General features: G+C 40.0%; 1 protein-coding gene and 1 pseudogene across 1 annotated transcript in view; both read right to left on the bottom strand.

Moving 5' to 3' along the window:
- The window catches only part of LOC138166542 (cytidine monophosphate-N-acetylneuraminic acid hydroxylase), a 95,529-nt gene that overhangs the window by 81,211 nt on the left and 1,636 nt on the right, over window positions 1-12,682 (bottom strand). The gene's annotated exons all lie outside the window — the stretch shown is intronic.
- Window positions 6,473-8,650, bottom strand: LOC138166541 (bifunctional methylenetetrahydrofolate dehydrogenase/cyclohydrolase, mitochondrial pseudogene; annotated as a pseudogene).

Raw genomic sequence — 12,682 nt, 5'->3', positions numbered from 1 at the left:
TTTTGCTTCTGATCGCTGTCTCTCTTAATCTGCTTTTCCTTTTATTATTCCTGCCCCCATATCTCTCATCCTCTTGCCCTCCTATTTCCCTATTAGGTAAAATAGATTTTTACGCTGAACTCAGTGTGAATATATATTCTTCCCTCCTTAAGCCAATCCTGATGAAAGTAAGGTTCAAGCATTGCCCATTACCAGCCCTCCCCATCTTCCCCTTCACTGTAAATGTTCTTCCTTGTATTCTTTTTTTATATTTTTTACACCGTTCTATCTCTCCTGTCCCCCTTCTCTCAGTGCATCCTTTTTATCACCCCTTCTTTTTTTGGGGGGGAGGAGGTGATGATCATCCCAACATAATTAACCCATGCCATCTATGTAAACGCGTTCTAACTGCCCTAATACTGACAAAGTTCTTAGGAGCTACATGTATCATCTTCTAACATAGGAATGTAAACAGTTTAACTTTATTGAGCCCCTTTTACTTATTCTTCCATGTTTCCCTTTTCATGTTTCTCTTGAGTCTTCTGTTTGAATGTCAAATTTTCTATTCAGTTTTGGTCTTTTCATCAAGAATGCTTGAAAGTCTTCTATTTCATTAAATATCTATTTTTCACCCTGAAGGATTATACTCAGTTTTGCTGAACTGATTATTCTTGGTTGTAATCTGAGCTCCTTTGGCTTTTGGAATGTCATATTCTAAGCCCTCTTCTCCTTTAATGTGGAAATTGCTAAATCCTCTATGATCCTGACTGTGGTTCAATGATATTTGAATTATTTCTTTTTGGCTGCTTGCAATATTTTTTCCTTAACATGGGAATTCTAGAATTTGACTGACTGCCATATTCCCAGATTTTATTTTGGGGTCTCATTCAGGAGGTGATAAGATTCTTCCCATTTCTATTTTACCCTCTGGATCTATTATATCAGCACAGTTTTCCTTGATAATTTCTTGAAATATGATTTCTAGGCTTTTTTTTATCATGATTTTCAAGCTGTCCAATAATTCTTACATGATTTCTCCTCAATCTAATTCCAGGTCAGTTTTTTCCAATAAGATATTTCCTATTTTCTCCTATATTTTTCATTTTTTTAACTTTCTGTTTTATAGTCATTAGCTTTGACTTACTCAATTTTAATTTTTAAATATTCTTTTCAAAATGGTATTTAATCCCCCCCCCACAATTACATGTCAAGACAATTTTTAGCAATCATTTTTCCTGCTTCCTTCCCCTTCTTTCAAAACTGGTAGGTATTTTGATATAGGTTATATATGTGCTATCATGTAAAACATATTTCCATATTAGTCACAGTTGTGAAAGAAGAAACAGATCAAAAGGGAAAAAAAACATGAAAAAGAATAAAGTAAGCAGGTAAAGTATACTTCAACCTGAATTCAGAATCTATCAATTCTTTATCTGGATGTAGATAACATTTTCTTTCATGAGTCCTTTTTACTTGTCTTAGATCATTGTGTTGTTGAGAAGAGCTGAGTCATTCATTGCTGATCATCACACAATGTTGCTGAGACTGTGTGCAATGTTCTGGTTCTGCTCATTTCACTTTGCATCAGTTCATACCATTCCCGGTTTTTCTGAAATCAGCCTGTTCATAATTTCTTATTGAGCAATAGTATTTCACAGTTAGTTCAGCCATTTCCCAAGTGATGGACATCCCCTCAATTTCCAATATTTGGCCACCACAAAAAAGGCATATTTTTGCATATGTTGGTCTTTTTCCTTTTATTATGATCTTTATGGGATATAGACCTAGTAGTGATATTGCTGGATCAAAGGGTACATGCAGTTTGGTTGCCCTTGATCGTAGTTCCAAATTGATGTTCAGAATGGTTAGATCAATTTACAACTCCATCAGCAGTGCATTAATGCCCCAGATTTCTTGTATACTCTCCAACATTTATCATTTTCCTTTTTTTGTCATATTGGCTAATCTAATAGGTGTGATGTGGTACCTCAGAGTTGTTTTAATTTTCATTTCTCTAATTAAAAGTGATTTAGAGCAGTCTTCATATGCCTATAGATAGTACTGATTTCTTCATCTGAAAATTGCCTATTCATATCCTTTGACCATTTATCAACTGGAGAATGGCTTGTAGTCTTATAAATTTGACTCAGTTCTCTATATTTGAGAAATGAGGCCTTTATCAGAGATACTTCCTATAAAGATTTTCCCCAGTTTTCTGCTTTCCTTCTAATCTTGCCTATTTTGGTTTTGTTTGTATAAAAGACTTTCAATTTAATATAATCAACATTATCTGTTTTACATGTTGTAATGCTCTCTACCTCTTGTTTGGTTATTAATTCTTCCCCTCCCCATAGATCTGACAGATAGACTATTTCTTGCTCTTCAAATTTGCTTATGGTGTTACCCTTTATGTCTAAATCATGCACCCATTTTAATCTTATCTTGGTATGTGGTGTGAGATGCTGTTTCTGTAACTAGTTTCTGCCATACTGTTTTTTAGGTTTCCCAGAAGTTTCTGTCAAATAATGAGTTCTTATCCCAAAGGTTGGGGTCTTTGGGTTTATTAAACACTAGGTTACTATGGTCATTCTTTTTTTTTTAAAGCAATCAGGGTTAAGTAACTTGCTCAAGGTTACATGGCCAGTTATTTCTGGGTGTGGTGCTAAGTATCTGAGCCTGGATTTGATCCCCAGCTCATCCTGACACTGGAGCTGTTGCTTTTACTTGCTGAGTACTATGGTCATTCTTAGCCTTTTGTTTTTCCAGATGAATTTTGTTATTTTTTCTAATTATCAAATAATTTTTGGTAATCTGATTGGTATGGAAGTGGAGAAGTAATTACTTTAGGAAGAATTGTAACTTTTATCATATTGCCATGGCCTACCCAAGATCAATTGATGTTTTTCCAATTATTTAGATCAGTCTTTTGACAAAAGCTTTTTCTGTAGCTTTTGAGATAATAATATGATTTCTGTTGGTTTTTTTATTGATATTGTCAATAATGTTGATAGTTTTCCTAATGTTGACCCAACTTTTCACTCCTGGTATAATTCCCACTTGGTCATGGTATATAATACTTGAGATATATTGCTATAATTCCCTTGCTAGTATTATATTCAAAATTTTTGCATCAATACTCATTAGGGAAAATGGTCTATAATTTTCTTTCTCTGATTTAGCTCTTCCTGGTTTAGATATCAATATCATATTTTTATCATAAAAGAAGTTTTGTAGGACTTCACCTATTTTTCCAAATAGTTTATAGTAGTAGAATTAATTTTCTTCAAGTGTTTGGTAGAATTCACTTGTGAATCCATCTGGCCCTGGGGAAATTTTTTTCTTAGGAAGCTCATTGTTCACAGCAAACCATTGTTTGCTCAATTTCTTTTTCTAAGATGGGGTTAAGTATTCTATTTCCTGGCCTGTTAATCTGGGTAAATTTGAAAAAGGGGGGGGAGCCAAGATGGCGGCATAGAAGCAGGAAAATTCTGTGAGCTTTCCCCATAACCACCTCAAATACCTATAAAATATGACTCTAAATAAGTTTTAGCGCTACAGAACCCACAAAGTGACAGAGAGAAACAAACCTCCTGCTGAAGGAAGCCTGGCAGGTGAACAAGAAGGTTTCATTGCAGCCTGCTGGGAGTAGAGCCCAGCCCTGCATGAGCTCACAGTTTTAGCCTCAGGATGGCCCCAACCAGCTGCGGATGGAGGGACATTGGGAGAGTGGGCCACCAGCAGCTGTGGCAGGTTCCAGAATTATCACCCCATAAATGCCAAAGGCAAAGTAAAAGGTCAGTGTGGACTTTGGGAACAAGTGGTCCAGGAGTGCAGTCTGGCCTCTGCCCCTGGAGGGAGAAGTGGCTGAGGTACAGTGGCTGCAGCTGTGTGGCTGCTTCAGAGCTCCTGGCCTGCAGATCCTAGGGTGCACCAAGCGACCATTCTTAGGGAGTAATCGCTCTTGCTTTAACCTGCTTGGATCTGGATTACTGTCTTGGGTAGAGATCCTGGTGTGTGACCAGGTGCCAGAGCCTGTAGGGGCTTCTGAGAGGGCACCAAACAAATACCTCCATCAGCTGTGAAAACCCCAGCTCTTCTCTCTGGAAGCAGAGTTCTACTGTGGCAAAAAGCTCAAAAGTCAAGTAATTGAGTGGCAACATGAGCAAGAAAAGCAAACATAGCAGTCAAACTTTAGATTCCTATTTTGGGGACAAAAAGGATCAAAGCATGAAACAGGAGGAAGACAATGATGTCAGAGCTCCTGTACCAAAAGCTTCCAAGAAAAATATGTACTGGTTACAGGCCATGGAGGAGCTTAACAAGGATTTTGAAAACCAAATAAGAGAAGTGGAGGAAAAATTGGGAAGAGAAATGAGAATGATGTGAGAAAATCAGGAAAAGAGAGTCAACAACCTGACTGAAGAAAAATAACACCTTAAAAAATAGACTAACTCAAATGGCAAAAGAGGCTCAAAAAGCCAATGAGGAGAAGGATACCTTAGAAAGCTGAATTTGCCAGATGGAAAAAGAATTTCAAAAGCTCACTGAAGAGAATAATTCCTTCAGAATTAGATTGGAGCAAATGGAAGCTAGGGAGTTGATGAGAAATCAAGATACTATTAAACAGATCCAAACAAATGAAAAAATAGAAGGCAATGTGAAATATCTCTTGGAAAAACCACTTGCAGGGGCTAGGTGGTGCAGTGAATAGAGCACTGGCCTTGGAGTCAGGAGGACCTGAGTTCAACTCTGGCCTCAGACACTTAACACAAAAACTAGCTGTGTGACCTTGGGCAAGTCACTTAACCCCAATTGCCTTACCTTTCCCCTTCCAAAAAGGAAAAAGAAAAACCACTGACCTGGAAAATAGATCCAGGAGAGAAAATTTTTAAATTATTGGACTACCTGAAAGCCATGATAAAAAAAAAAAACCTAGAAATCATCTTTCAAGAAATTCTCAAGGAAAATTGCCCTGATGTTTTAGAACCAGAGGGCAAAATAGAGGTTGAAAGAATTCACCAATCACCTCTTAAAAAGATCCCAAAAAGAAAACTCCTAGGAATATTATAGCCAGGTGCCAGAATTCCCAGATCAAGGAGAAAATATTACAAGCAGCCAAGAAGAAACAATTAGAATATTATGGAAACACAATCAGGATAACCTTGGATCTGGCAGCATCTACAATGAGGGATTGAAGGACTTAGAATATGATATTCCAGAAATCAAAGGAACTGTTATTAAAACCGAGAATCACCTACCCAGCAAAACTGAGTATCCTATTTCAGGGGAAAATATAGTCATTCAATGAAACAGAGGCCTTTCAAGTATTCTTGATGAAAAAGCCAGAGTTGAATAGAAAATTTGACATTCAAATACAAGAAGCAAGAGAAGCATGAGAAGGTAAACAGGGAAAAGGAATCATAAGAAACTTATTAAAGTTGAACTATTTACATTCCTACATGGAAAAACAATAATTGTAACTTATGAAACTTTTCTCAGTATGAGGATAGTTGAAGGGAATATAAATGTGTGAGTGTATATATACATATATGTATACATACATATCTATGTCTATATAGGAGGGTATATGTGTGCATGAATACATATGTGAGTGTGTGTATGCATGTGTACAGGTATACATAGAGAGAGGGCACAGGATCAGTTGAATAGGAAGGTATGATACTTGAAAGGTTAAATTGAGAGGTGAGGGAGAAATATAATGAGAGGAGATGGGGAGAGACAGAATGGGGTAAATCATCTCATATAAAAGAGGCAAGGGAAAACTGTTATAATGGAGGGAAGAACAGGAAAGCAAAAGGGAAAGGGTCAACCTTACTCTCATTCACTCAAATTCACTCATTGAATTTGGCTTAGGGAGGGAATGACATACACACTAAATCGGGTATCTCACCCTACAGGAGAGTAAGGGGGAAGAGGATGAGAGAGGAGATGATGGAGGGGAAGGGTAGTTAGAAGCACATACTTTTGAAAAGGGACAGGGTCAAAGTAGGGAATACCGTGTTTCCCCGATAATAAGACACTGTCTTATTTTTTTTTTTGGACAGAAAAACACCAGAGGGCTTATTTTAATGAACATTGACAGCAATTTTAATAAACAGGTAAATGTGAATAAAAAAAGTACCTTTATTCAATAAGCAAATCACTGGGGAAGAACAGGATGACGCGCTCACTGCTGCAGTTCTGATTGGATGCAGCTCAGAGCGCTGCGTGCGTTTCACCCGGGGGGGACGGTGCATACAGAGGGTACCGTAATGTAGCGTGTAGCGCAGGGGATCACCTTCACTACAGTAGCAATCTCAATAGGGCTTATTTTCGGGGGAGGGCTTATTTTAGAGGAATCTTACACAGTAAGGGGAGGGCTTATTTTGGGGATAGGTCTTATTATCGGGGAAACACAGTAGTACAAGTGGGGGGTGGGATAGGATGTAGGAAAATATATTCAGTCTTTCACAATATATCCACTATGGAAATGTTGTCTTTTTTTTTAAACTGCTTTAATCAAAAATCTGGTTGGGTAACTCAGTAAGCACTGCAAGCTTTCAAAGACTTTCAGGAAAGGCAACAGGGACCTAAGTGGAAAGAAAGCAGCAGCCACTGCAAATTCTTTGGTTATCAGGAGAGTGCCAGGCCTCCAGGAAGCATGGCCTGCCCGCCCCAGTCCCCTTTCCCAAGGCTGTGAGGAATGTGGCCACAATAAACTCCCAGCATCCCCCAGAGCACAGAATGTCCCCAAATCTGAGCCTTCAGGTCGGGGTTCTTTTTGTTACAGCCAATGTGTACGTTTTGAATTGAAACCTTGAAGTCAAACATGAAGGCCTTTGTAATCAAAGCCCCAGGCCCCACAAGAAGAGGAGAGTCACAGCCCATTTTCAAAACAGCCATTTCCTGTTGGCCAGTCCCTAGGGGATGCTTCTGAGGTTAGCCTGCCCCACTGAGGAGCTCTGGCCTGCAAGAGCACCCACCTGTGCTCCAGCCTGGGACAGCTGTGGGCGTGCACTTATGGGAACCAGCAAACTAGCCTTCCTTGGGGTGTGGAGGACCCAGCTAAGATGTTCCAGATCACATGGTGGGTTCCTTTTCCCTCCACATGAACTGGTGAGTCCAGCAAGGTGAGACTGCAGCCTCCAGGCTTACCTTAGGGGCCACGGAGGAGGTTCAGGAGGGGATAGTATCACAAGGTTACCTGATTTTGTCAAGTTACCACAACAATGCAGTTCCTGACTCAGTGGCCCACCAAGTCTCTTGCGGTCCCACGTGATACGGGGCATGACTGGCCTGAGCTGCTACAAGGGCCAGATTTCCCTGGGCAGGCCCGGGGGAGCCAGGCCCAGGAGCGATCTCAGAAGGGGTGACACAGGTCTCTGAGAACACACAGCTGCCTACATTAACACTTCCAATAAATAGCCTGACTGCAAACAAATACCAGAAAATGACCTCAGTAGAATAAATTAAAATATTGCATTTCTATCGGCCTGTTTTGCTTCTTTTCTTTTTAAATCACTTGGAATGTTTTTTTGCGTTTTGTTTTGTTTTTTAAATAAAGAAACATCCATTAAGAGGTGGCTGCAGCAAACTGTTTGGCCTTCACCTCACGCTCCTCAGATTTCAGCAGTTTCTTGGCAGCAAGGATGGTGTTCTTCATCAGCATGGCGACCGTCATGGGACCCACGCCCCCAGGGACCAGGGTGATGTAGCTGGCCTTCTTCTTGACTTCTTCAAAATCCACGTCTCCCACTAATTTGGGCTTGGCAGTGATGGGGTCGTGAACCTGATTTATCCCCACATCGATGACAGCGGTTCCTTCCTTGATCATATCTGCTGTGATTAGATTAGGGATGCCTGCCGCGGACACCACGATGTCCGCGAGAAGGATGTTCTTTTTCAGCTGCTCCTTGGGAGTGTAGCGGTGAGAGATGGTCACGGTAACATCCCCTCCAGGCCGCTTGTGCCTGCCATCCGTATGCAGCAGCATTGCAATGGGCATGCCAACATTCTTGGACCTGCCGGCCACAACCACGTTCTTCCCCAGTGTGGGAATGCCCGTCCACTTAATGATCTCCCACACGCCCTGCGTGGCAGGGAGCATGGGAGTACTGGTCCAGGCACATGCGCCCCACGTTGATCACATGAAAACCATCCACGTCCTTGTCTGGAGCCACTGCATTGCAGACCTTCCTCTCATCAATGTGCTCAGGAAGAGGGAGCTGAACCAGGAGGCCATCTATGTTGTCATCATCATTGAGTTTGCTGATTAAATCCAGAAGCTCTTCCTCTGAAATGGAGGTGGGCTTCAAAATTGTTTCACTGCTGATTCCAACATCTGCTGCAGCCTTGGTCTTGTTCAGAACATAGGAGTGGCCGGCAGGGTTCTCTCCCACCAGAACTACGCTCAGGTGGAGCCTTTTGTTCCCCAAGGCGACCCACTGCTCTACCTCCTGCCGGGTCTCTTGCCTGATCTGCTGGGCCAGCTTCTTTCCAGAGATCACAACAGCTTCATTTCTGGCCGCCGTGACGTGCAGCGGGCGACAGGCGCTCAGAGCCGGCCGCAGGAGTCGCGCCGCCCGTGGGGCCACGAGGGCCGCCATGCCGCCACCGGCGACGCCGACCGAGCCACAGACCGAGGAGCTCGCTACGCTCACTGCCTCCTCGCGCGGCCCGGGAAGCGGAAATGTTTTGTAGGGAAGCTATGGTGCAGAAATGAGGAGGGAGAGGGTTTCCAATATGGGCAACAGTCTGTGAAAATGCCTGGATTTGGGAGATGGGAGTATCCTCTCTGAGAAGAGCAAGGAGACCAATGTCACTGGAAAACAGTATGTGGAGGAGAGCACAAAAAAGATAAGGGGGTGGGTTATGGGGGCATTAAAAACCAAACAGAAGATTTTTATATTTGATTCTAGAGGTAATAGGGCGGGGGGAGGGGGGCAGGGGAGAGGTAAAATGGAATTTACCAAATGAAGGTACCACTCTCTCCTCTTCTTTCCACACTAACTGCTTGGCAAACCAATTCAACTCTACCCTGTCCCTTTCTCTTGAATCCCTAGCCCCCCTTATATTGCTGATCATGGCCAGCCAAGACTCAACCTTGAATTACTCCCCCATTCATTGCCTTCATGCCTACCCACATGGAGAAAACGATGAAACTATTCTGACTGGGTCAACTACAGATTTATGCTATATAATGTCACCTGGGCCATCACTGGATTCAATTACCATCTCTATGCTGATGATTCTCAAATCTACTTTTCTGCCCCATCTTTCTGCTCACCTCTAATCTCACATCTCCAAATGCCTTTCAGACATCTTGAACTGAATGTCCATCAGAGATGTGACACTCAGTATGTCCAAAACATAATTCACTATTTTCCCCCTGAAACCTCTCCCTACCCCCTACCTTCCATATTACTCTAGAAGGACTGTCCCAGTCCTTCAGGCTTGAAACCTGTATGTCATCCTAGATTCCTCACTATTTCTCAGCCCCATATCCAAGCTTCTGCTAAATTCCTCAAAAGGCCATTTACAATAGATGCTTTCACTTTCTCTCTTTTCATTCTTTTCTTAACCCCTTGATGATGAGCTATGCTACCCACCTCCTGACAAAGAAGTAATGTCCCAAAGCTGCAAAATGAGATGTATGTTTGAGGACATGGCTAATGCAAGAATTTGTTTTGTTTGACTGAATATATGTGCTAGAGAGATCTTTTTAAAAAAATTTAGGGTGAATCTTTGACTAAATACAGCACCCATTCCTATTAAAAAATTACAGAGAGTATATGAATAAAGAGAGTGTCCCTTAATATGATAAGCAGCATTTATCTAAAATCAATAGCAAGCATTATCTATAATGGGAATAAGCTAGAAGCCTTCCCAATAAGATCTAAATTTGGAACTCAAAAATATTGTAAAAATGAATGCTAAAAATTGCCTTGACATGTAATTGGGAAATGAAACACTTTTTAAAAAAATTTTGGGGTGGGAAGGAGGGAAAGAAAAAAAGGGATTATTAATTTAAAAAATAATTTCATTTTTAAAAAGTCATCTACATAACCAACATTTTATACCATACACCAAAATAAGTTCAAAATGGGCAGATGATTTAGACAGAAAGGCTTATACCCTAAGCAAATTAGGCAAGCAAGGAATAGTTTACCTGTCAGATCTATGGAGAATGAAACAATTTATGAACAAACAAGCAATAGAGAGAGAGCATTACCAGATATAAAAAGGATACTTTTGATTATATTAAATTAGAGGTTTTACACAAACTAAACCAATGCAACAAAGATTAGAAAGCCAAAAAAAAAAAAAAGTTGTAGAAATTCTCTCTGACAAAAGCTTCATTCCCAAATATACAGAGAACTGAGTCAAATTTATAAGAATAGAAGTCATTCTCCAACTGATAAATGGTCAAAGGTTGTGAACAGGCAGTTTTCAGAAGAAATCAAAGCTATATATAATTATGTGGAAAAAATGCTCTAAATCACTATTGATTAGAGAAATGCATATTAAAACAACTTTATGGTACTGCTTCACACCTATGAGGAAATAATAAATATTGGAGGGGATGTGGGTAAATTTGGACACTAATACAGTATTGGTAGAGTTATGAACTAATTCAACCATTCTGGAGAGAAATTTGGGACTATGCCCAAAGGACTATCAAATTGTGTATATCCTTTGACCCAGCACTACTACTACTAGATCTGTATCCCAAAGAGTAAAACAAAAAGGGAGGGGTGGAGAAAAATGACCTATTTATACAAAAATGTTTATAGCAGCTCCTTTTGTGGTGGCAAAGAATTAGAAATCGAGGGGATGTTCATCAATTGGGGAATGGTTGAACAAATTATGACATATGATTGTAATGAAATACTATTGCTCTGTGAGAAATGATGAGCAGGCTGATTTGAGAAAAACCTGGGAAGAATTACACAAAGTGATACAAAGTGAAGTGAGCAGAAATTGGAGAACATTGTATACAGTAAAAGCAATGTTGTTATGATGATCAACTGTGAATGACTTAACTGTTCTCAGCAACATAATGATCCAAGACACTTCCAAAGGATTCATGATGAAAAATGCTACCCACATGCAGAGAAAGAACTGATAGCATCTGAATGCAAACTGAAGCATCCTATTTTTCACTTTATTTTTTCCATAGTTTTTTCTTTTGGTCTGTATCTTCTTTCATGACATGACTAATATGGAAATATGTTTTGCATAATTGCATATGTATGATCTTTATCAAATTGCTTACTGTCTCGAGAGAAGATTTTAGGGAGGGAGGGAGAAAATTTGGAACTCAAAATTTTAAGAAAATGAATGTTAATATTATCTTTACATGTAAATGGGAAAAAATATGAATTTTTTAAAGTCATCTATACCTATTTTGCCTCTAATTCCCTGCCTTCCACTCACTTTTCGGCCCCTTGCATTCTAGATTTTGAGTCTACCACTTGATTGAAACTGCTTTCTCCAAGGTTACCAATCATTAATAAATTCCTAAATCTGATCACCTTTTCTCAGACCCCGTCCTACTTTAACCTCACTATAACTTTTGGCATTCTTAACTATTCCTACTGCCTGGAATACTCTTTCTTCCTATGACTTTTGAGACATCTCTCTCTTGGTTCTTCACCTACCTGTCTGACTACTCTTTCTCAATATTTGTTCAGCATTATCATCAATTTATAACCCCCTCCTTAACAAAACCTAAGATTCTGTCCTGGGCCCTCTCTTTTCTCACTACACTTTCTTTCCTATCCATCTCCTCTAAGATTACCTTCCAGTTACTTAGTATTTATCTTGTTATATATAAATATATGTGTGTGTGTGTGTGTGTATATATACATATATATATACATATGTATGTATGTGTATATATATGTGTATTTGTGTGTATATGTATAGTGGTCTCCTCCATTAAAGTATTGCCTCTAGAGGGCAGGTACTTCCTTTTTTCTTTTCTTTTTATACTTTTTCCCTTTATACACAAGGCTTAGCACAGTATCCAACACATAATAAGCACTTTAAAATGCTTGTTGATTGACTAATTGTTTCAGGGTTGAAGGGCTTGTGCCTAGAGATAATGAAGCAATATCTTATTAGTCTGAGGGGCCTACTCCTAGGACCCAAATCAAGAATAGCTGCCTGATCAGTCAGTAAGCTATAAAAAGAGAATGAAAAGGCTTCACCTATCCTTCCCCCCTCCTCTACTTTAAACATGTCTCTTGGGACGCCGCAGCTCTCCCTTGGGATTTTAGCAATTTCTAGTTGTAATGGCAGCTGTGTATCCATGGCTATGTAAAAATGTGACCTCAAGGCTGAAATGGGACCTCAAGTTCAGTCTGGCTGCATTAAGGTGACTGAACAGCAATTCTGAGAGACAACTGTTTCTTTCTTGGCAGGTACCTTGCAAGTCCAAAAGTTTCTGAGTAAGTTTCTATTGCTTACCATCAACAACATCACCTCCAGGAGGTATCCAAGAGGATTCTGAAGCTGAAAGGATTGAGAAAACCTAAACTATACCCTGAATGAATAAATCTAGGTTTGGGCATTACTTACGTTTCTACTTTTATGGATAATAGAGATCCAAGGTGAATAGAAAATATCTTTGTAGTCCCAAGTTACCTTTACCTCCCAAGAGAGTACAATAATGGTGATATGTTACTGTTTTACGTTGTAT

Source organism: Petaurus breviceps, unplaced genomic scaffold (genome assembly GCF_028583685.1).
Source record: "Petaurus breviceps papuanus isolate PSGF00001 unplaced genomic scaffold, PetGlider_PUasm1.0 224, whole genome shotgun sequence".
NCBI lineage: Eukaryota > Metazoa > Chordata > Mammalia > Diprotodontia > Petauridae > Petaurus > Petaurus breviceps.
Note: the sequence above shows the minus strand (reverse complement) of the source record. Positions and strands in the feature narration are given on the sequence as shown.